This window comes from Spermophilus citellus (assembly GCF_964194105.1).
Source record: "Spermophilus citellus genome assembly, chromosome: 15".
Classification (NCBI taxonomy): domain Eukaryota; kingdom Metazoa; phylum Chordata; class Mammalia; order Rodentia; family Sciuridae; genus Spermophilus; species Spermophilus citellus.
Genome location: NC_138195.1, coordinates 41,614,386 through 41,641,026, shown reverse-complemented (window position 1 = coordinate 41,641,026; position 26,641 = coordinate 41,614,386). Strand labels below are relative to the sequence as shown.

The 26,641-nt window shown below is 33.7% G+C and overlaps 1 protein-coding gene and 1 pseudogene across 6 annotated transcripts in view; both read left to right on the top strand.

Moving 5' to 3' along the window:
* Nucleotides 1-26,641, top strand: part of CTNNA3 (catenin alpha 3) — a 1,724,633-nt gene that overhangs the window by 501,354 nt on the left and 1,196,638 nt on the right. The gene's annotated exons all lie outside the window — the stretch shown is intronic.
* LOC308634214 (RNA transcription, translation and transport factor protein-like) lies at nt 22,085-22,839 on the top strand (annotated as a pseudogene). The gene has a single exon. The product of its transcript is annotated as an RNA transcription, translation and transport factor protein-like (transcript).

The window sequence follows — 26,641 nt, the reverse complement described above, 5'->3', positions numbered from 1 at the left end:
GTTCAGTATTTGTTTGGTTTGGTTGACAAATATTTGTAGAGTACTTACCAGGGCTGGTTACTGTTTTGAAAGCTTTATATATCATTTAATCCTCATAACAATTCTATGAGGTAGATGTTACTATTATTCCAGTTTTTCAGATGAGAAAACCAAGGCACAGTGAGGTTAAATAGGTTGTAGAAGGTCACCCACCCGTCTACTCAAAAACCTAGGATTTCAAACTGGAGACTTTGTTGCCTTTCAGTGCTGCATTCATTCCTATAAACTTGGGTCATGTTAGTTTAAGAGACTATAGATTGGAATTCAAATCATCACAATTTATAATTTATTTTTAAAATTTAGCAAGGTGAAAGATATTAATTCACTAAGAGATCAATATGCTCTACATAAATTATAGCACATGATACTTCCAGAAATTTCTGGACATAAAGTATTTTAATTTGGTGAAATGGTCCAGATTGCCAGAACTGAAAAAAAAAACCTAATAAAGTCTGACCTATGTAAACATCTCTCTTAAATTCCACCAACTTTGTGCTTGTCATTCTATAGAATAAGCATTATTTGTCCCACAATTTGGAAGTTCTAGATGATTACCAGCTATCCCTTTGAACAATTTAGGTTTTCATCTCTGAGATGAGTATATGTGGGTATTAAAATATGTGTTTCTGTGATATTCATGAAGAGGGTTTTATGTATAGTTTTGTACTTATTTAGATTCTGAAAGTAAAGAGGATGTAAGTGTGCTTATTTTGTATCTCTTTGCTTCTGTCCCAGAGATAGAGATATATAGATAGTTAGGTAGGCAGATACTTAAAATATCCTCCATTATTTAAAAAAAAAATAGTACTTAGATAATTTCTATGTGCCTATAGATTATCAAACTATGGAGCTAGTCTTAAAAGTTGGCAATTCAAATTCACAGAGAACTATGCACTGAATACAGAGGAGCATAATTAAAATTTGCTTTTCCTAAGCTTTTCATCATCAAATTCTCTGGAGACAAATAATTTCAACATTATTGTGCAATTTTTGAGGAAGTATTTGATGTGTGTGGGAGTGTGCATGCGTGTGTGTGTGTGTGTGTGTGTGTGTGTGTGTGCAGTTCATGGTTTTACAGAAGATGATTGAGTAGGATAGCTAGTCATTCACATTGGGAACACTTGACAACAATGAAAATACCTTAGGTCAAGGAAGACATTTCCCCCTCTCCCAGAAAATATTCTCTGAAGTGGCATTTTTCTCATCCTTCAAGGCAGCATAATAACCAAGAACTGTAAATAAATGTTAGAGATATTTTTTGACTAGACATCTTTTCCCACATGTGGTGACTATTTTTATGTTAATATTAGTTTAGGATAATAGTAAAAAACACCATCTCTATATGTGTCTATATATATATATGAAAAAATAATCCCAATTCAGTTCGTCATTGTTAAGCTTTTTGTACCTTCCCCTGTCCCCCAACAACTTTTTTGGTTTAATTGATACATTCACTAGGACAAAGGAAGATACACTATGGTGGAAAAGGGAGGCCTTCATCTGTCCTTTTGCTTTACCATGTAAAATTCCCAGTATATGGGAAGGGAACGTAAAGAAAAGCCCAGTCTTCCTGCCTGAAGATTTGTGGGAAGAAACAAGAAAGAGAGAAAACAAGTAGATCAGGTCATACTGCTTTTCCTTCCTTTCCTAGAAGCCTACATATCAACAGGTACAGTGATAATTATGGAAGAATATTGGGCTGTTGGGGACACCACAGGGAAATCACAACAGAAGAAAAATCCAGGTTTGCTGCCACTTTCCATGTCAAGTAGTTAGTGGGAGAATTGGAGTAAATACACCCTGGCAGGTAGAATTGGGAGAATATCTACCAACAGTGAGTGTGAATTTCATTTAAATGCTTGTACTTTCATTTAGAAATGCAAACTCTTTAAAAATTTGTTGTTTTTGTACTATAGATTGAACCTAGGAGCACTAAATCATTGAGTCACAACCTCAGCATTTTTTTTTTGAGAAGAGTCTTGTTGTTTTAGGGCCTTATTAAGTTGCTGAGGCCCGGCTTGAACTTGCAATTTTTCTTCCTCTGCCTCTCAAGTCACTGGGATGATAGGCATGTGCCACCGTGGCTCAGAAATATAGACTTTTATCTTGCACTTAGGCATCAATATAAAACACATGAAACAAATTTTTTTTGTAGTTATAGGTGGAAAGTATGCCTTTATTTTATTTATTTTTATGTGGTGCTAGGATCAAACCCAGTGCCTTACACATGCTAGGCAAGTACTCTGCCACTGAGCTACAGCCCCAGCCCTTTGTTTTTTAATTTTATCATCCAAGTTTTCCTAATGATAATTTTCTTTCAAGAAGCAGTTTGTTGAATTTTAGGGGTGCTTTTATTATTGCTGCCATGAGCTACAGCTTATTTTGCCATAGTGGTAATTAACCAAATGGTATTCCAGTGGACTAAAGGAATGAATGTGCCTTTGAAGTATTGAAGCCATAAATAGGAAATGAATTTCTAAGAGATAAAAATGAATTTTTATAGTATAGTACAGTAGAGATCTCAAATTTTCTTTTCTGTTATAACAAAGCTTATTTTACTGCTAACACAATTGTAGAGACCAGTCATGAGAGGAGTGACCAAGTACCAGGGGAGAATGAGGCAACTGGTCCCAGTAGGTCATGACAGTTACTATCAAGGGGATCTAGATGTAGAAAATAGATGAAGGGGTTTTTCTCTGTTTGCAGAGAGTTTCATGAACACATGGCAGGGAGCCATCCTTGGGTATTGGGATTCACTATCAGAACTCACATTCTTGGAAATTCTTAAGGGAAAAAAATTTCACTGTCACAAGAACTGGTACACCAGGAACAAAGACATGAGATCAAAAATGTAGTTACTGTAACAAAAGTCCCTAAGGCAAAATCAGGGTGGAACCAGGATTAAAAGTCAGAAATTCAGGAATTTTGACTTCCCATACTGTCCCCAAATATGGGTAAATTTCATGTCTGATTTGGGTGAGAGGTTTAGTTAAAAGGTAATGACAGAGTTTCTCAGAGTATAAATGATCTAAGGACTGAAAGTCACGAAATACACTTCTTTGACAAATATCCCTGTTCTTTCATCCATTTTACAGAATCTCAGATGAATATTAAATTATTTTTTACTTGGTTCAGCAAATGTTTTGTTTTTCATTGACTTACATAAAGATTAGTTTTGTCAAAGATAATTTTTTTATTTTGCTAAATGTGTTTGGAATATCTAGCAAACTAAAATATGTATACTCTAACTCAGGAATTTCACTCTTAGTAAAACAGGGAAAAGACCATTAGATGTGTACACAAATATCTTCACATAAGTATATATACATAAAACTTTTCTGCAAGGAAACCCAGAAATTCTCTATAAATGATGGTTTACAAAGAGATAGAACCTTGGAGGAGAGGAGATAATTTTCACTTTTATGAACTTCGATCATGTCCTACTTTCTAAAAATGTCAACAGCCAGCTATCTGAGCAGGGATTATGGACATAGTTTTTATTTTATACAATAATCTTTCTCTCCATCCTACCCCCACCCAAATATATATATTATATATAATATATATATATTTACTAAAGAAAATCTTGGATAAGATTAATCTTCTCTTTGCAGAATATAAGTTTGTTTTCATAAATCAAGTCTATAGAAAAATTGTACCAAACTGTTGCTATAAGTATTACACTAAATTACTAGCCTCTTACCGTTTTCGTATGTTTTATACCTAAAAAGACACAACTGTGCAGTTGTTTATTAAGCTCTCAATTGGCTTGGGGCTTGGGTTTTACACTCCTTTAAAATCAATAAATAAGAAAAACACTAGATGTATTTTAAAATGTGTAAAATGCTTTCCAGTTAATTTGGTGTTTTATATAAATTCTATCTACATTTATAGCCATGACCTTATGCATCTTATAAAAATAAGAGAAGAAAATCAAGACTTAGGCAGCTGCATTCATATTTTTGGTGAATGTTCATATAGAAAGAAAATAACTGCTTTTGCCCTGAGTCTCAGACGCCAAGCTGATATCAGTAATTTAGAGCCATTATCAGACAAAAATGTCCCTAACCACGACTGGTCTGCTCAACCCAGCATGTCTTCTCAGTTCTACATTCTCAGAGGCTGAACTCTATTCCAAGGGGGTACATAATGCGCGTATTACTGTACATGACCACTCTTCCCAGGGATAATAGCACAGCTGGGCTGCCAATTGGGCTTAGAAGAATGATGTCAGGTTTATTTTGCTGCAGGCAACACTAGGAGGCCAAAACCTACTTTAGTTGGAGATATATAGAATAGTAATAGATATTTTGCTATTACATAGCTCCAGCTTATAAAAAAAATCTCAGAGTGTTTTTGCAAGCATTAATTAAGCCTAGCAACATTCCTCTTAGGCTAGTTAAGTGTTATTACATGGTATGCATTTTAGAGATTGGTTGTTGTTTTTTACAGTAATATGCAAAGTTGAATGATTAGAGTGTGTTAAATGACAAAACTAACTACAGAAACAAATAGCTTGGATTTATTTTTTCTGGCTTTGATCACCTAACAATCCCTTTGGCATGGTAGAGTAACATGCCTCTACAATGAAGTGATGATATATCTTAAACTCCTTGAGAGCACTGGACTCCTTTTCCCATTTTCTTAGCTCTTGATTCCCTTTTCAAGAATGGGAATTTTAATTTTAATTGTGCTTCTATGCACATTTCTCATTCTCTTTATGTCTCTATTGGCATATGATCAATGCCTCAAACATTAAATAGGCATGAAAATGAAATGTAATATGGTAATCTTTCCTTGGACAGAGAAGGCAGTATGGTACATCATATTGTGGAAGCCTCTTGAGGGCCCTCCCAGGAAAACGAATAAAAAAGAATAGTGCTCCTCCTTCACATGGCATGTAATACCAGATAGGACCTAATCCACCCTTAGGTTATTAGGATTTATAGTTCCAAAAAGAGTTTTTATAATAACATTTTCATTAATTTCACAGTCTTTGCTATGGGTCATATCAAAGATTGAAAATATATATGCTTGCTTTTTATATTTTGTAACTTGCCCTTATTTTAAATTGTACTTATTTTTCTTACAGTTTATAGGACATTTCTTCTTATACATATAATGAATAGATTTGGATTCATTACTTTTTTCTTTAAAGAATATTTTTTTTTTTTTGTGGTGCTGGAGATGGAATCTAGAACCTCATGCATGCTAGGCAAGCACTGTACCCCTGAGCTATATCCCCAGTACAATAGTTATTTTAAATATTAGTCATATATATGTATGCATATGTGTGTGTGTGTGTGTGTGTGTGTGTGTATATATATATATATATGTCATATACACACATTTATACACACATATCTGTGATATATGTCAATAATTTATAAACCAGTTGTATATAATTATTAACACAAATCAAATGATTTTTCCATGTTAGAACTGAATTATTAATGCCTCCCATTCTGCTGCCTATAACAAAATAGCTATGAATATTGGAAATTTGTTTAAACTTTCAGATGGATTTAAATTTTTAGATATATCATTAACTATAACACTCAAAAAGAATTTTATATAATTGATATTCTGTAATCAACACCATTCTATGGAGAAGTGATGAGTTTACCAAATTTTTATATTTTCATTTTATTTATTTATTTTTATGTGGTGCTGAGAATTGAGCCCAGTGCCTCACACATGCTAGGCAGGCTCTCTACCACTGAGCTACAACCACAGGCCCAAGTTTACCAATTTTAAGACCATTTATTTTCATGTCTATTTACAATAGCAGTTAGAATGAACAGATATAAAATGTTTGTCTAGTGGGCCAGGAATAAGGAATAATTTCAAAGATAAGAAATAAAAAATCCTAACAATTCATTTCTTTAGTTAAAGATATTCCTAATATATTCTCACTTTGAGGCTTCTGAAAATAATGTTCAAAGAATTAAAGAAAGCACTTTACAAACAGATCAAAGCCTTGACTGTCTAATGAGGGCTTAGAAATCTTATAATGTTCATCAGGAAAAATTAATAATTTTTTCAGAGATTTCCCTTTTTGGTTAATGGAAACTTTCTATTGGGACAAAAGTTAAAGCATTGAATTTTTTTCTGATATTTTAAATTCTGTATTATAATAATATTGAGTTTTATAAAAATCATGATTATAACATTATCTGCCCTCTTATTTAACAATCCACTAAAATATTGATTTACCTTTGGCTTTATAGTCATTCCATTTTTAGATTGAATTAAAAATATTGTAAATTCTCATAATATCAAATTTTAAAATATATTAATGTATATTCTTTATTTTCATATTCTATTTTTATTATACCTGAAAAATTTATGAGTATAATTTCATATTTATATTAAAACATATGCCAGCTGACTATATCAGAGTTCATCTCTGTTCTCCAAGAAAGATCACTTAAAAGTTCCTTGTTCATTCTATCCCTACAGATGGATAACTTAGGAAATTTAATTTTTATAAAATTTATAGGCTATCCCACAGTGACAAATTTAATAGACTAACATGCTCAAAAGAGAATACATGAGAACTAAATATTTTCTGTTTTTGAACCAGCTCTGATGTTTCAGTTTGCCTTAGGTTCAACTCATCCATGGGCCAACAATCTAAGTGAAGAACAACTGTCATTTGAACTCTGGTTGAAAGGAATATTTATTAGAAGTAGAGTGCTAAGAGACAAGGTAATGTCTAAGTAACAATCTTTTAGTAGACACGCAGGTGCCATGTTAGAACTTCATAATTGTTTCCTATAAAGAAGAAAGAAGAAACAAATGTTAAAGATGATTAAGGAATATCTGATATGTAAGTTTATTTTAATTTAGATGTGCAGGTGACAAAGTTTCAATTCCATTTCAGAAGATGAGGATCTATGAGTCAATTAGTTTGCTATAAATTATGATACACCCAAGACCAGGACTTATAAATGTGGAATGATGTTACTTTTGTCTTGAAAAAGTTTGTTTCTGATACTTAGTAATGTTGTTCTTTGATGCCTGCCTAAAGGAATGTATTGCTTGCTTCTTTGTTTATGACATATGAGTGCTGTGCTTCCTACTTCTGAATCCTCATTAATTCTAAGACTTTTTTTGGGTTGTATGTGTTTCACTTCCACTCCAGATTTTACACACTTAAAACACACACACATATGCATACATATATCATTCTGTTGTTTCTTTGTGGAGGTACATCTGAAGGGAGAATAAAAACAGTCATGAATTTCTGAAAACTTTTCCTGTTATAACATGCAATACAAATTTTATAAGCAAAAATCATTCCTGGAATATCACATACCCAGAAAAATGACATAATTTTGTGAATAAGTTTAAACCTTAGTATATTTTATTCTGGAATTGCATTTTAATATCTGCTTATATAAATACAAAAAGCAAATTATGTAATTTTGTTATCTACAATTTAGTAATGCATGTCATGATTACTCATACAAATCCTTCCTTTTATTAGTCATATGATCACTAAATTGGCAAGGCTAAGATGGGAGATAGGATAATACCATTTATACTCTTTTCCATTTCATTTTTTTAAAAAAGGTTTTAATTAAGCATATCCATTCCTCTGCATTTTCTCTGAGCAAATCTATACAATTTCAGGACTGCTGTTGGTTCTTGGTATTCAATAGCCATGACAAAGGAACATTATATAGAAACAAAAATACAAATTTCTTCAAAATTGGTTGTGAGAATGAGGCAGATTTGGGGGATGGCTAGGATCAGATGGGTTTTATGTTGTGATTTATTATAAAATTAAAACATGTTTCTAATTTGCATATTGTAGGAGGGATTTCTCAATCCTATTTTGTGTTTCTGGTAAGAAACAGAAACTTTAAAATAGTTGAATGAACAATCATGACCCTAAGAGTAAAGATTAATGTAGTTTGTGAGATTACTGAAATTAACAAAATGAAAACATGATATTGGGCTTCTAAATGTGGATCTGTATAAGAACAATCCAAGGTGTTTTGTTGTTGATGCTTTATAATACAGGAAAGGTAACAAAAATTTATCCTCAAAAATAATATGTAAACTTTTATCACAGTAAGTAAAAGACTTTTTAAAATTTAAAAACATGTTTTTTTAATTTTTAATTTACCACAGTAATTGTACATATTTATGAGATATGATGTGACTTCTCAATACATGTACACAATTTCTGATGATCAGATCAGGATAATTGACCTGTCACCTCAGACATCTATCTTTGTATTGGGTCATTCAAAATCCTCTCTACTAGCTATTTTGAAATATCCAACCAATTGTAACAGACTTTTTCACCTACTTTTGGACATTGTTTTGATAACTCCCAGGAAGACAGTCTCTGACAAATGGCATTTACAGAAAGCTGTTGCAGTTGCTGCTGTTGCCCTGTTGATCTGGGTATTCTAACTTTCTAAACTTTTGGGATCTGTCCTCCTATTGCTTCTCATCCAACCCTTGGTTTTTAGCCACAGCTGAAATGGAGCAAATAAGAGGGCAGAACTGCTTCTGTTACCATGCTGAAGTATTACTTTCAGGCACTTCTACTTTTTGTGGGGTAGGAGGATGATATTGGGGATTTAACTTAGGAACTCTTAACCATTGAGCCACGTCCCTAGCCCTTTCTAAATTTTGAGACAGGGTCTCACTAATTTGCTAAGGGCCTTACAAGTTGCTGATGCTAACTTTGAACTTGAGTTCCTTCTGCCTCAGCCTCCCAAAACTTGCAGGTACTTCTTGATGTGTCCTTATTATATGCCCCAGCTGCCTCACTCAAAGATGGGTTAATTTCATTACCTTTTCTTCCCTTATAGAGACTGAGAGACATCACACCAGTAATTTCAGTATTTATTCACAAATTCTTAAGGCAATTTGGGTGTTACTGTTTTTTCCTAGGATTTCCTCTCTAAATTCTTACCTTACCAGAATTTCTTGAGCTGGGGCTAAGGATCCAACAGTTTTTCTTTTTCTGAGGACCGTTAGTATGACTAGAGGAAGCATATGTTTCCTTACAATTGAAGGACTTTTCTCAGAGCATTTTTCCTCAGTTTTGTTTAGTCTAGGAATACTTGCTGAAAATATGGCCAAAAACTGGTGGGAGACAGAAAATGAAAAATCCAGTGATTTCTCTTCTTTTCTTCTCTCAACATCTGTATATGTTTCAAACTCTTCCTAGTAATTAAAATGCCATTATCATTCCTTTATTTTCTCTCTCTGCACTACTGTTTATCTTCTTCTGCTGATTTCATTTCCAAAAAGAAACCAAATTTCTAAAAATTCAAATTACATAAGATTAAATTAAACCTATAATGAATGTATCCATTGTTTATTTTCTAGAAATAGAAATAAATAAAGGTGACAGGAACTTGTTTTTCACTCTTCTGGAGTTCTAGCTTTGGATGCAAACATATAAAAGGGATATAATTGAAGGTTAAGTAAGTGGTCAAAAAGGAATGGAAGAATTGAAATGATCTTGTTCTCCAAATCTTGATACATGGATACTAGAACAATCCATGCCATTATTTTCACTTTAAAAAAAGCATGTGTGATTCAAAAAAAGAGAAAAGCTGCTTTGCTTTTTGTGTGGTCTGTGAAACTTAATTATGGACTATCAGTTGGAAAGATATTGTAAAGTGAAAAACATATAGTTGGTTCAAAGAATGAGTTGTTAATAGATTTCACTGTTTATAAGGAAAATTAAGATAGTTTTGAGATTTGACCAATCTTTGAGTTTTAAATCACAGCTTTTGATGTCAAAGGCAAAAGTAATCATATTTCCTTTCCAAAATATGTATGTCCATTCATGTTACTACATCTGATCATGTCTGTTGTGATACAAAAAGATTTATTCTCCTTATGGTATAGGAGTTATGTTCAGCCAAAAAGCCATATTTGCATTTTATCAGATGTATAGGAGCAAACCTGTAATTAGTTCATACCTTTATTGTTTTGTTCTCTTCCATCTATGTAATCACCTCACAACATATAAGTCTCCAGGATTATTCATATTCACTAGAAAATTTATCATTTTATTTACTTTGTCATTTTTATCCTTTGTCTTTTTAGACTTATTCTTCCTTTATTTTTCATCTCCCAATCCTTTCTCCTTCATTGCCTAGAACCATATCCCCTCAAAAACAAATCTGACCTCCTTAAAGAACAAATCCCCTCAAAACCAAATCTGACCTCCTTAACCTCCTCTACCTTTTCCCATTAACTAAGAGATAACTATCTCTTGTCACTCTTTGGAGTGATCTGATCATGTTTCATCCATCTAAGAATCATGAATCTCAATGGTGGGTAGCAGACATTCATTCATTTATCTCTTATCTAATATATCCATAGAGTGACTTCTTTATGGTGCAAATATTTCTCTTTCTTTGAAGGTCATAACTTTTGGCTATACCATCTACTATCCTGACCTAAGCAATTGATAGAGGTTAGAAGACTAAAGAATCATGATGTGGCTATAGTTTAAGGTTGCTTTTAATTTGACCTGCCCCTAAGTTGGGAAGCAAGAATACACCAGAAAGTTGCTAAATTGAGGATAAAACAGAGTGCATGTAGGTTACAAATGCTTTACTTTTTTGATGGGTGCCTGAAGTTCAGTGTTCACTGTAACAAGTAGTGACTAATAGTCCATCAGTTCCAGAGTTTCTCAGAACTTAAATCTCTTTGCTTTTTATGTGTCTCTGGAAGAATGGCCACATAAGAACTCCAGTTTTCACCAAATTATTTTTTAAGGAAATTGATTTTATGCTACAATAATGTACATTCCTATATTATTTTTCACTCATTATGGTATCATCTTACAGAAGATGTTACAGTGGCCTACCTCAGCCCCTTTTTGTTGCTGTGATATATCAGACTCATTATCACTTCTATATGTTTTTTAGTATTTACAGAATTGATTAATGAACTTTTCTATTTAAGTTCAGTTATCTATGTCTATATGGACCACCTCATCCACTATCTAGTCTGAGTTCTGACTCAACTTGAATAATCTTTTCCCCACTCTTCCTAGGCAACTTTCTCTCATGGTGCAGCTGGAGTATAATAGTGGAGAGTGAGTATATGTTTTGGAATTTCATAGGATAGAGCTTATATCCCATCTTTGCTACTTATTAGTTGTGTGGCACTGAAAAGTCACATGACCACTTATCCTCGGTTTAAAAGTTCACATTAAATTAGACAGCATGTGTATGCCAAACATGATGCCTACAGATGCTTAAAAATGCAAGTTTCGACTCCCCTTCATATAGCTATATATTTGATCTTTTCCTTGTATAGAATTTTTAGTCCCTGAAATCTTAAACTCCCAATATGTGCCTTCTTATCTTTGAGTTGACTAGATATAATTTACAAATTAAAGAATCTGCTGATTCTTTCATTTACTCCCTCAAGTATATTAACCCACCTCTCTTTTTTTCTCTGTATGTCATAATTTTCATGAATAAATGCTCTCTAGGCAGGCAACACCTTCCATTCCTTTGTCTCTGTAATTCTGCATCAATAACTCTGTAATTCTCCAACTTTGAATCAATCCAACCATTTAACTTCTGTGTTCCTCTGCCTGTGTTGATACCTCTACATATTTGTGTTCTATAGTCTTAGTCTTAGCTAGAACATATTGCTTGATATGTATTTTATGTTCTTGATAAGGTTCTTTTTCTCTTCTTTTCAACCTTTACTAACTACCTCAGTACTTAAACCACATCCCTCTTCTCTACTTTGAGTTGATAATCTTGCCTCAAATATTTGAGGGAAGAATTAACTATATAAACACCCTCAAATTCTTGTATTTATATGTATCTATTATATATAATATCCATGAGTAATTCTTTCCCTTTTATCTTTCTGGAAACAAGATCTGTTCATTGATGCAGCATTACCTATTTTTCCAGTGATTAATACTTTTTATTCTTTTTCTTGCTATTTACATATATAAAGCCAAATTATTTTGGATTTCTACTCCTTGATTCCATAGATGCCTTTATAGGCCCCAAACCAAATAGGGGATCTTCATGTTGTCACTTGAATTTTAATTTTCTTATTTTATAATATAATTTAGTGAATTTTGATATGTTTACCACCCAAAATAGAAAACAGGAGTCATATTACATTTCTGTTTGTTTCTTAAATCCTATATTATTTTAAAAAATGCTATATTCTTTTGATCTGTAAGGTCTACTGTTTTAATTTCACTGTATTCTGTGTAGATTACTGTGAATAGCATCCTTTTCTAATTTCAGTTTCTTCCAATTAGTTTCTAGAACATTCTCTCTGAAATGTGACTAATGATAGTTCCTATCTAAAATGCTTTGTGTCTTCCTGTTACCTTTAATATGAAGTTAAACTCTTCTTCATGGTATAAGGTACTCTGTGATCTAGCCTTGCCTTTTTTTTACATTTGAATCAAATGGGGTATAATTTCTCATTTTTATGAGTGTACAGGTTGCAGAATCACATTGGTCACACAGTCATGTATATACATACATCAATACTAGTGTCTATTTTATTCTGCTGTCCTTCCTATCCCCCCCTTCCCTTTCCTCCCCTCCCATCACTTCTCTCTACCCAATCTAATGTAACACACTTCTTTTTTTTTTTTTCCTCACAACATCCTACATGTATTCTGTATAACGATGAGGGTCTCCTTCCATCTTCTGTGCAATTCCCCTTCTCCCTCTTTTTCCCTCCCACCTCTCTTCCCTATTTAGTGGTAATCTTCTTCTCATGCTCTCCCTCCCTATCCCATTTTGAGTCATCCCCCTTATATCAGAGAAGACATTCGGCATTTGTTTTTTTAGGGATCGGCTAACTTCATGTAGCATAATCTGCTCTAATGCCATCCATTTCCTTGCAAATGCCATGATCACACTTATTTCATTCCTCCTCACTTAACCTGCAGCCACAGGTTGGTAGTTACCGTAAATGCAGTGCTATTGCATGTCTCCATGCAATACTCATTTTCCTCTGCTGAGGATACCTGTGGCTATTTTTAAATAATTTTGAATACCTTTCATATGTGAAACTCTGTAATAAGTCCTCTTCTAGGTTCCAGGAACACAAAAATGACTAACACTTATTCCATACCACTGAGAGAAATTTAGGCATAAAACTGAAAAATGGGTGATTATAGGTAATGTCACTTCGGGAGGAACTGTACCTCCCTTGTTCCTTAATGTTTGCTATAACCTCAATATGACTACACATAGTACCTGGTCAAAATCTTGACATTTTTCAATACTAATAGTAACAACATGATATATATTACTTATATAGTTTTTCCCCCAGGCATTGTTTTAACTGGTTCAACATATATTACATTAATTAATAACTTAAACGAGTGAGAAGAGTACATACACTTTTTAATGTCTTTGGTGAGGGAATTGATACATACAGTATATGTTTCTTGGTTAACTTTTATCATATAAACTCATGCTCAGGGTACTGTGAAGTCATAAGATAAAAGGACCTAACCCAATTGGTGTGATATATGAATGAGTGTCCTCCAAAGGTCCATATTTTAAAGACTTAGTCCCTAGGATGGCACTATTAAAAGGTGGTGAAACTTTTGTGAGTTGGGGCTTGGTAAGAAGTCCTCAGGTCATTGTGAGTATGACCCTGAAGGGTATAGTGGGACCTTGGTCTTTTCTTTCTCTTTTTGCTGCCTGGCTCATAGGTGAGTGGTTTGCTGTGACACATGCTCCTTCCATGATGTGCCCACCCTACTAGAGGCCCAAAGTGATAGGTGAACTGGACCCTCCAAAACTATGAACCAAAACAAACCTTTTCTCTTTATAAGTGAATTGCCTCAGTAGATTTGCTATAGTGGTGGTAAACTGACTAACATATCAACTATCTTGGCTTAGAAAAGACTTCCTAGAATATTCCATACAAAGGAAAGAACATAACAGTAAGACACATGAAGTAGCTCAGTGTATTCTGAGCTCTTTGTTAGAGAGAGAAGGCTGGGAAGGAAAGAAGACTGAGAAAATGATGCCCAGAAACATTGCAAGTATAAGGAAAAGGTAAACAGTTTAGTTTCTTTAATTTTTCAAAATAATTGTTCCAGATCCTACCCTTGATTCAGTGTTTCACCATCTTCAACTACTTACCTTTCTGAGACCTGCTCCAAGCCTCTGGAGTTCATTTACTTTCATTTCCCTATTGCTTTCATTTGTATGTAGTGTTGCTATTGGAGATCCTCTACCAGCTTCTCATTATTTGTTCTGGGATAGGTCCCTGGCCAGGTCCCACGGATGCTACAAGCTCAAATACAGGATTATACCCCTTTTTAGTTTCCATTTCTATATTTGCCATAGTTATTCTAAAATCACTTCAGAAAAATTTCCAACAAAAACCACACAATGTACCGAAACAGATCTCTAACAAATTCTAAGGTCTTTATATTGAGTGATTTCTTCAGATGGATCTTCTTAGATCCATTCCAGAAGGTTTATTTATTTTTAAGTAATAAGAAATATGATCCAAAGGATCAGTCCATCTTAGAGTAACTCTTTATGTGAATCAGTTCAGTATCTCACCACTGACCAAATTTTTTATAAAGTGTCAGGGCAGCAACCATTTGAATCAGCAAAAGGAGGCTCTTTCTTCACTGCCTTCAGAGTGGGTGCCTTCTCACTCATTACCCTAAAAGTGGGCTTATCAACTAATCTGTGGCGCATGGATGTTATCTGATGGGTTTGAAATAGACACTGAGGGAGGATCTGTTCAGGTTTTTAAAAGGTGGAATTATTATGATGGAAGGAGAATTTTAAAGGGGTAACATTAAAGGAGGAATGCCCCTAAGGAGGCTGTTGCAGTCCCATAGGGGAGGAGTAGTGTGTGGGGTAAATTCTTTTTTAAATTTATTTATTTATTTATTTATTTTTAAAATTTTTATTGTTGGTTGTTCAAAACATTACATAGTTCTTGATATATCATATTTCACACTTTGATTCAAGTGGGTTATGAACTCCCATTTTTATCCCATATACAGATTGCAGAATCACATCGGTTACACATCCACTGATTTACATATTGCCATACTAGTGTCTATTGTATTCTGCTGCCTTTCCTATCCTCTGCTATCCCCCCTCCCCTCCCCTCTTCTCTCTCTACCCCCTCTACTGTAATTCATTTCTCCCCCTTATTTTTTCCCTTTTCCCTCACTTCCTCTTGTATGTAATTTTGTATAACCCTGAGGGTCTCCTTCCATTTCCATGCAATTTCCCTTCTCTCTCCCTTTCCCTCCCACCTCTCATCCCTGTTTAATGTTAATCTTCTTCTCATGCTATTCCTCCTGACTCTGATCTTAGTTACTCTCCTTATATCAAAGAAGACATTTGGCATTTTTTTTAGGGATTGGCTAGCTTCACTTAGCATAATCTGCTCTAATGCCATCCATTTCCCTGCAAATTCTATGATTTTGTCATTTTTTAATGCAGAGTAATACTCCATTGTGTTTAAATGCCACATTTTTTTAATCCATTCCTCTATTGAAAAGCATCTAGGTTGGTTCCACAGTCTTGCTATTGTGAATTGTGCTGCTATGAACATCGATGTGGCAGTGTCCCTGTAGCATGCTCTTTTTAGGTCTTTAGGGAATAGACTGAGAAGGGGAATAGCTGGGTCAAATGGTGGTTCCATTCCCAGCTTTCCAAGAAATCTCCATACTGCTTTCCAAATTGGCCACACCAATTTGCAGTCCCACCAGCAATGTACAAGTGTACCCTTTTCCCCACATCCTTGCCAGCACTTGTTGTTGTTTGACTTCATAATGGCTGCCAATCTTACTGGAGTGAGATGGTATCTTAGGGTGGTTTTGATTTGCATTTCTCTGACTGCTAGAGATGGTGAGCATTTTTTCATGTACTTGTTGATTGATTGTATGTCCTCCTCTGAGAAGTGTCTGTTCAGGTCCTTGGCCCATTTGTTGATTGGGTTATTTGTTTTCTTATTGTTTAAATTTTTGAGTTCTTTGTATACTCTGGATATTAGGGCTCTATCTGAAGTGTGAGGAGTAAAAATTTGTTCCCAAGATATAGGCTCCATATTTACCTCTCTTATTGTTTCTCTTGCTGAGAAAAAACTTTTTAGTTTGAGTAAGTCCCATTTGTTGATTCTAGTTATTAACTCTTGTGCTATGGGTGTCCTATTAAGGAATTTGGAGCCCGACCCCACAATATGTAGATCATAGCCAACTTTTTCTTCTATCAGACGCAGAATCTCTGATTTGACATCAAGCTCCTTGATCCATTTAGAGTTAACTTTTGTGCATGGCGAGAGAAAGGGATTCAGTTTCATTTTGTTGCATATGGATTTCCAGTTTTCTCAGCACCATTTGTTGAAGATGCTATCCTTCCTCCATTGCATGCTTTTAGCCCCTTTATCAAATATAAGATAGTTGTAATATTGTGGATTGGTTTCTGTGTCCTCTATTCTGTACCATTGGTCCACCCGCCTGTTTTGGTACCAGTACCATGCTTTTTTTGTTACTATTGCTCTGTAGTACAGTTTGAAGTCTGGTATCCCTATACCGCCTGATTCACACTTCCTGCTTAGAGTTGTTTTTGCTATTCTGGGTGTTTTATTTTTCCATATGAATTTCATGGTTGCTTTATCTATTTCTACAAGAAATGCCATTGGGATTTTGATTGGCATTGCACTAAACCTATAGAGAACTTTTGGTTATGAGTTTTAACCTGAGGAAAAGTGTTTTATGGTAATTCTAACAAAATCAGATCCATTCATTTTAGAATTATTATTTTCCAATTGGAGTAAGTATCAATGAAATGAATAACTTTTAGAAGTAAGAATAGAATGGGGCTTTTTATAAAGGGTTTTATGTTAGGAAAATTATGTCTTTTCTGAATCATCACCTTTTCTCATTCTACATAAATATTAAGCACTTATGAGCATACTTTCTATATTTTGAAAGGAGAGTACTACATAAATTTAAAAACCTGTTTCCTTCTCTACCAGTTATTTAAGGATAATCTATGCAATGAGATATGTATGTAAACCTAGAAGCCTGATTGATGTATTATAGATAGAAATAAACCTTAGTAAGATCATTGTATTGTAGGTTAATAGAAGCACCTTGGTTAACTTTCTCTTTTGTGCCTTTATCTCAGGGCCCTCACTATTAAGAAGTCTACAAAGTATACATGTAGAATTAGAATTAGAGTTGTTGCTGAGAAACAACTTAGAAGGCTTTTTTCAGTATCCATAGTGAGAGCTGACCTTTACCTGCACTGACTGTTGCAAAGTGATTGAAAAGCTCTTTGAGTAGAGAAATATTTAGGAAGTTTGCATTAGTCATGGTTCTTCAGAGAAACAGAGCCAATAAGAATGTGTTTAAGGAGATAATTCCTTTAAAATAAATCTTGTTGTATTTATAAGTCTAAATATGAATGTGATCATGGAAGCTAGTGAGCTGGAGATGCAGGAAAGCTAATGGATTTAGTCCCAGTCTGAGTCTGAGGGTATGGAGACCAGGAAAGTCTGTGGTGTAGTTTTAGTCCAAAGACTGGAAAACTCAGGACCCCAAAATACTAGAGTTTCAGTTTAAATTTGAGGCAGGAAAAGGTCAGTGTTCCAGTTCAAGGTCATTAGGCAAGAAGAATACTTTCTTATTCAGGGAAGAGTCAGCCTTTTTCTTCTAGTCAGGCCATTGACTGATTGGATAAAGTCTATTCACATTAGAGAAGGCAATCTGCTTTACTTAGTCTACCAATTTAAATGTTTATTCTCATCCAATAATGCCTTCACAGACACCAAGAATAATGTTTGACCAAATATCTGGGAACCTTGTAACCAGTCAAGTTGGCATATAAAGTAAACCATTATAAGATTAAATTGGATTTTAGAAGATTTGAAGTTTAATTAGAAATGGGGTAAGCAAGATGAGAAGTAAAAAGAATACTCCTAAGTTTTGAGTTTGAGCAATGATTAATGGCATTTGCTAGGCTGAAGTCATAAAGAAAAGTAGCAATGTGAATGACCCAAACTAAGCTCTTTTTGATATACCTATATATCTATACATATAGATATAGAATTATAGTTTTGACCACAGTCTCAAGTTGCTCCCCAATGAGTTGGAATAATAACTCTAAGTCATAGGTTAGAGAAAATGTTTATATTAGAGATATAATGTGCAAAGATGTGCTTAGATTCTGAGAAGAGTTTGAACAAGAAGTGGGTTGAGCTTGGTAATGGCTGATCCAGGTCAGGATTCTCAATACTCTCTACACAGTGTTATTTTTAGTTATAGTCTCAGGTATAACTTGAATGTTTGGGAATGATGTGAACTCTGATTGTTTTGTTGACATTGCAGAGGACCGGAGGAGTATATATACATCCACACAGCTTATCTTAATTAACATAAACTAGATACAGCAGTCAACCAATAAGGAATCTCCACACTTAATGGCTCGTTGGCGTTACTTCACAAACCACTCCCTCTGGCAAAATGCCAGGTGCCATCTTGACTTGTTTATAGACCCTAACAGTGGGGATGGTCTTTTCCTGGAAGAAATGGATATTACATTCTTCTGCTTTAGGATGGAGATTGGATCCTAGGATAATGATGTTCATATTATTATATAAGTGAATATGATTGGTGGGGTACAAATCTGGTCTCTCTCCTCAGGTCAGCACTAGCTTTTGAACCTCTTGTGTTATTTATGTACTGAATTATTGTTTTCATTAGCATTAAACATGCAGATTTTATCATATATTTATCACTCAAAGTAAATCTAACATATATTTATAATGAGTTAAAATCTAAACACAAATATACAAAACATACCAAAATAGAGGAGGAAAATAATTATTCATTAACTCATGAGAAGTAAAGAAATAAATTAATATTTGAGTATTTGCTGATTTGAATTATCAGGTAGGAAATGCATGCTATAGTTGTACCAAATCCAGTGGAGAATTCTAGTAGAAGAGGCTTTTGCTCCCTAATAGAAGAAAAAAATATAAAGCAAAATCACAAACCCCCCAAACAATGCATGACTTCCCAATTTACTTGGCCACGATTATCTGGCTTTTTAGAATCCTGTCTCATTGATCCATCTAGCAAAGGTCAAAGTGTTTCATTGTTAACCATTTTTGACAGAGATGAATTTACCCCAGTGTGTATGGATCTGGCAGAGAGGTTTGACTCGCAATTTTTCACTCAACTATCCTTTGAGAGTAAAGTTTAGTTAACATAAATTTGTCTTGTGGTTAGGATATGCTGAACAAATTGCTGGTATGAAGGTTTTCTTTGAAATGGAACCTGGGTAATAATTACAATTCTTGCATTCTCACAAATGATTTTGTCTGTTTTGGTTGCCAAGTAGCATTCTATAATCATATCAGAAATTCTTCATTAGTTTAACTTGTCATGAAAACTCTCATGAAATATGCATAATAAAATTAGTGTTTCTACTCTCTCTCTCTTTTATTTTTAAAATAGTCTTCACTCTGAAAGACAGTTTTCTTTTAAAGTAGTGAAAGGCAATTGCTTGATGTGATGAATTTATAGAAAAGGGGTATTGTATTCAGAGGTTAGGTCTCTGAATTAACAGAAAGGGGTAAACCAAGTATAGTTAAAATTACTCCTAAAGAAGGAGTATGGAGATCAATATACCATGTCTCAGCAAGTCATCCAGTTTCTCTAGTTCAGCATAAGAAATATACATCTTTAAATACCATAATCACCCATAACAAGGCTAGTTGCTCATATGCTGGGACATATGGGCATTGTGGATTAACAGTCCCCATTTCACACTCTATTCAGTTCATAGATATTGGCGGACAGAATCTTTGGTTATATTGCTTTCTTTTCAGCATATATAATTAAAGTTGTGTAAGCTACATGTGTTTATGATACAACTTCACTCTAGATTCTATTCTATTATATTTAGGCATTATTTCCTTAAATCTATTAGAAGTGGGATTACTGTAAAAATCTGGAGAAAAGTTTTACCATAAAGCAATTAAAAATTAACATTTGTAGATGTAAGTTTGAGGAATTGTAAATTTATTCCATAGCATACTATGGGGGCATTAAAAATATTCGCAAAGAACATTGATTACTAGTGACTCATTAAAGAAAATTATAAGATTATTGGGGAGGTCATTCTAAATTTTAACAAATATTTTTTTAAACAATTGACACTCACTCTTAGGTAGATGAAATCAGTATTTTAATTTTATTTGTTGTTGTTAGGAAAACGCCCTATTAGTGTCATAGGACTTTAAGATGTTGTTACAATTTCTTTACATATTACATAATGCCTAGTGAAAAATATGTTAAATATGTATAAAATAAAATTAGTTATATTAATTTCTGTTTTATTTGGTGAAACACACAGACAAAAGTAACAATCAATGTTTTCTTCTGTTTCTCATAACTTAACTTGTGTCCTAGGAGTCACTGCCATTCCAGCAGAGCTCTGGTCATTGATTAGAGATTCACCAGCTTAACTTGATAAATGATTTGCTCAAGTCTCCTGTATAAAAGGCCTATTCAGACTACTCAGACCTTGTAGATATTTAGCCACTAATGCCAAGAATATTGATGATAATCTTTGTCTTGTGGGTTAGCATGTGTCATAATAACAGTATTTTGAAGCCTATTGTCAAATCAATTTATCTTACTTGTGGAATCATGTAAAGAAAATACCACTTTGTATTTAATATGATCCATGATTAGTTTGTTGTAAGTAAATTTTGAATGGTTTACAAATGAATTATCTTGATCTGGGAATGATGGATTTATTATAGTTTAATATACTGGTGAAAACATGTTAATACATTCTGTCATTTTGACAGTCTTTACTGTAAAACCTGGAACATTGAATAGACTGTTTTTCAGGAGACCCCAGACCTTTTTGACAAAGCCACAGTTTACTATGAACTTGTTCTGATGATAAGTTATGTAGTCATGACAAGTGATTAGGAATTTGTTATTTTCCATTTGAGAAATATAATGTATAAATGAATTTTTAAATAATTTTTCATTATATGGACTTTTTATTGGGAGTAGTGTTTACATAAAATATGCCACATTCATTTACAGACTACAAAAACACATCACAGATGTATATGTGCCAAAGTATAATAGCTATGAGCTTGGGTAGCCCTTAATATTTTTCAAATTTGAAACATTGTATCAATTATGGAACTGTAACTAATTAATAATTGAAGTTTACTGTTTAAGATGTATCACCAGAAATCTGAATATTTTATAGAGCCATTTCTTATTTTTTGTAGCAGTGATTTTCAACTTTCTGCACACATTGAAGTCTTCTCTCTGAAGAAAAAGTTTTCTGGGACTCACCCTTAGAGATTCTGAGGCAGTATACCTAGATTAGGGCTTAATTACTTAGATTTCTAAATTTTCATGTGCTGTTGATCTGAAGTCCACATTTGAGAATCCATGTTTTAGATAGACTTTTAAAGTCTACCAGAGAAAAACAACAGGGAAACCAATTTGGATCTCAGCTGATCTTTCAATCCAGGCCCTCAAAGCTTAGAGGTCTTAGAATAATATATGCCAAGCTGTGAAAGAAAATGGATGCCAGCCAAGAATACTATGCCCAGCAAAATTAAGCTTCAGAATTTATGATGAAATAAAACCTTCCATGATAAAGAAAAGTTAAAAGAATTCACTAGAAAGCCTGTACTATAAACCATACCCAATAAGATATTTCATGAAGAAGAAATGAAAAATAAAAGTGAAAACCAGCAAAGGAGAAACCATAATAAAAGAACAGTGAATCAATTGACAAACTAATTCATATTAAAAACAAGAAATAAATCAAAATGATATGGAATAAAAATCATATCTCAATAATAGCACTGGATGTAAATGGCCTAAATTAATCAAACTAAAGACATAGACTTGCATTTTGGACTAAAAAACAAGACCCAGGTGCCAGCCTGCTCTATTGCCAGCACACTGCAAGTTCCTGAGCTGCCTGTTCCACTTTGCTTACTCCTCTCCTGGGAAGGCCCTGGGGACAAGAGCAAGAAGTGGGGACCATGTTCTGATGCAAACTGATGGCTCTCAACTACTATAATCCTTCTAGCTTCAACTGTAAAGATGAAACAGAATTTAGAAACTTTATTGTTTGTCTTGAATATCAGATGATTACTACACTACAAGATTAAAGACAGGTAATATAAGAAATATCCACAGCAGTGACTATCCTGAGTACTTTGAAAAGAATCTCAGAGATGTTAACTGTTTCTTCAAGATTCAGGATTGACAAGAATCAATTGGTTGGCTTGTTGGCTTTGCTATTAGACTTGAGTATGGAGATGATGCTGAAAAATACAAGAACTTGGTACCTGATAATGCAAAAAATATTGACAATGCAACTAAAAATGCAGAGGCATTGGTCAATTTGGACGTAAATAATCCTGACTTCAAGCTGGTGTGATGGCTTTGGCTAACCTTCAGATTCAGTATGGTGATAATTGCCTGGTAATGCTTGAGGCAATTAGCATTTGGGTTCAGGGATGCCTAACACATGATGTAGTTGCTAAAGCAAATCAAACAAAAGAGGGCTTGCCTATTGCTTTAGACAAATATATTCTTGGCTTTGACACAGAAGATGAAGTTCCTAATGAAGCTGCCAAGATTCTGTGATTGCTGCATATAGAAGAACTCAAAGAGCTACAGAAAAAAAAATTGATGAAGCCATAGTAGCTGTTCAGGCAATTATTGTTGATCCAAAGACAGAGCATAGATTAGGGAAAGTTGGAAGATGAAGGATTTTAGCTTCTTACCTACTTAGTATAATTGGGAACCATGTACACTTCCAGCATGTGTTTGGAAATCAAATGTCACATTTTCAAGGGAAATTGAGTATGTTCTAGAGATTTACCACCATTATTTTTTTCCTCTAAATTAAGCTTGAGAAAGTGGGGGGAAAGAAAAAGACAGGACCCAACAATATGATATCTCTAAGAGACTCACCTCATAGGCAAAGGCATCCACAGACTGAAGGTAAAAGGATGGGAAAAACAAAACATATCATATCTTAAAAACAAGCTGGGGTTTCCATCCTCATACAAATACAGTAGACATTAAGCCAAAGTTAATCAGAAGGGACAAAGAAGGACATTTTGTACTGCTTAAGGAAATTATACATCAACAAGACATAACAATCATACATATTTATGTCCCAAACAATGGACCATCTGCGTATATCAAATAAGCCCTTCTCAATTTCAAGAAGCAAATAGACCACAACACAATAATATTGGGTGACTTTAAAACACCTCTTTTACCACTAGATAGATCCTCCAAACAAAAATTAAATAAAGAAGCTATAGAACTAAAACATACAATTAGTAATTTAGACTTAACAGACATGTATAGAATACTTTATTCATCAATGAGTGAATATACTTTCTTTTCCGTGGTACATGGATCTTTCTCTAAAATAGACCATATCTCAGGCCATAAAGCAACTCTTAACAAATACAAAAAAATAGAGATAATACCTTGCATCCTATAAGATCATAATGGAATGAAAGTAGAAATCAATGATAATATTAAAAATAAAAGCTACCCGAACATCTGGAGACTAAATGATATGCTATTGAATGATTGAAGGAATACCAGAAGAATCAAGGATGAAATAATAAAAAATACTTACAGGTTAATGAGAATAGTGATACAACATAGCAAAATCTCTGAGACACTATGAAGGCCATGTTAAGAGGAAAGTTCATTGCATTGAGCTCATTCATTAAAAGAATAGAAAGCCAACAAATAAATAACTTAAAATTATATCTCAAATCCCTAAAAAAAGAACAAATCAACACCAAAAGCAGTTAGAAGACATGAAACAATTGAAATCAGAGCTGCAATCAATGAAACTTAAACAAAAATAATCCAAAAAAATTGACAAAACAAAAATCTGTGAAAAAAATCAATAAAATTGATAAATCCTTAGACAAGTGAACAAAGAGAAAGAGAAAACTCAAATTACTCAAAGTAATTTGTGATGGAAATGGAACTATTATTACTGAAATACAGACGATAATCGAACCTATTTTGAAAATTTATACTCTAATAAAATAGAAAATCTTGATGATATCAACAAAGTTCTAGGGACATATGACTTAAATAGAAACGGGAAGACATAGAAAATTTAAACAGATCAATTTCAAGCAATGAAATAAAAGATACCATCAAAAGCCTACCAATTAAGGAAAGCCAAGGACCAGATGGAATCTCAGCCAAGTTCTGTAAGACCTTCAAAAAAGAATTAACTCCAATATTGCTCAAATTATTTCATGAAATAGAAAAAGAGACAACCCTTCCAAACTCATTCTATGAAGCTAGTATGAACCTGATGCCAAAACAAGACAAAGACACGTCAAGGAAAGAATATTTCAGACTAATATCCCTGAAGAACATTGATGCAAAAATTCTTAATAAAATACTAGCAAATCACATACAAAAACATATTAAAAAGATAGTGCCTCAGAATCAAGTGGGGTTCATCTCAGGGATGCAAGTTTTTTTTTCAATACATGGAAATCTATAAACATACTTCATCATTGATTATCTTAATGGAAGCAGAAGAAACATTTTACAAAATACAACATCTGTTCATATTCAAAACACTAGAAAAACTAGGAATAATACGAATGCACCTCAACATTGTAAAAGGTATATATGCTAAACCCAAGGCCAACATCATTCTGAAAGGAGAAAAATTGAAAGCATTTCCTCTAAAAACTGGAACAAGACAGGGATGCCCTCTTTTACCACTTTTATTCTAGCCAGAGCAATGAGACATGAGAAAGAAATTAAAGGGATACAAATAGGAAAAGAAGAACTCAAACTATTCCTATTTGCTGATGACATGTTTCTATATTCAGAAGACCCAAAAAATTACAATAGAAATTTTTCAGAACTCTTAAATGAATTCAGCAAAATAGCAGGATATAAGATTAACACCCATAAATCGATTGTGGTCTTACACACCAATGATGAATCAAGTGAAAGGGAAATTAGGAAAACTATTCCATTCAATGTTACATTAAATAAAATAATTTTTTTTATTTTATTGAAAACTACAGAACTATGAAAACTACAGGACACTAAAGAAAGAAATTCAAGAAGACCTTAGAAGATGAAAGATCTCCCATGTTCTTTGATAGAATTAATATTGTTGAAAGGGCCACACTATCAAAAGTGTTATACAGATTTAATGCGGTTTCTATTAAGGTTACAATGATATTCTTCATAGAAATAGAAAAAGCAGTCATGAAATTCATTCAGAAAAAATAGTGTCCCAGAATAGCCAAAGCAATCCCCATCAACAGAAGTCAAATAGGAGGCAACATAATACTAGACCTTAAATTATACTGCAGAGCTATAGTAACAAGGCCATGTTATTGGCACCAAAACAGACATGAAGACCACTGGTACAGAATAGAAGACACGAAGATAAACCCACATTAATATAGTTATCTCATACTAGAGAAAGTCACCATAAACATACATTGGAGAAAAGATAGGCTCTTCAACAAATGGTACTGGGAAAACTGGAAATCCATATGCACCAAAGTGAAATTAAACCTCTCTCTCACCCTGCACAAAACTGAACTCAAAGAGGATCAAGGACCTAGGCTTTAGAACAGAGACCCTGTGCCTAACAGAAGAAAAAGTAGGCCCAATTCTCCATCATGTCAGCCTAGGAACCAAAGTCCTCAACAAGACTCCTAAAGCACAAGCAGTAAAATCAAGAATCAATAAATGGGATGAAATCAAACTAAAAAGCTTCCTCACAGAAAAGGAAACAATCAAGTACCTGAAGAAAGAGCCTACAGAATGAGAGAAAATCTTTGCCACCTGCATCTCAGATGGAGCATTAATCTCCAGGATATATGAAGATCTCAAAAAACTTAACACCAAAAACAAAAACAAAACCAAAAAACCACAAATAGCCCAATTAATAAGTGTGCAAAGGAATTGAACAGACACTTCACAGAAAATAAATAAGAATGATCAACAAATATATGAAAAAAAATGTTCAACATCAATAGAAATTAGAGAAATGCAAATTAAAACTACACTGAAATTTCTTCTCACTCCAATCAAAATAGCAATTATCAAGAATACAAGTAACAATAAATGTTGGCAAAAAGACACACTCCTACATTGCTGGTGGGACTGCAAATTGGTGCAAGCACTCTGGAAAGTAGTATGGAGATTCCACAGAAAACTTGGAAAGGAATCAACATTTGATCCAGTTATCCCACTCATCAGTATTTACCCCAAAGACTTAAAATCAGCATTCTATAGTGATGTGGTCCCATCAATGTTCATAAAAGATCAATTCACCTTAGTTAAGCTATGAAACCAACATAGGTGAATGGATAGATGAATGGATAAAGAAAATGTGATACATATGCATAATGGAATATTACTCAACCATAAAGCCAAATGAAATTGTGGCATTTGCCAGCAAATGGATGGAATTGGAGGCCATCATGCTAAGTGAAATAAGCCAATCCCAAAAAACTAAAGGCTGAATGATCTCTTTGATAT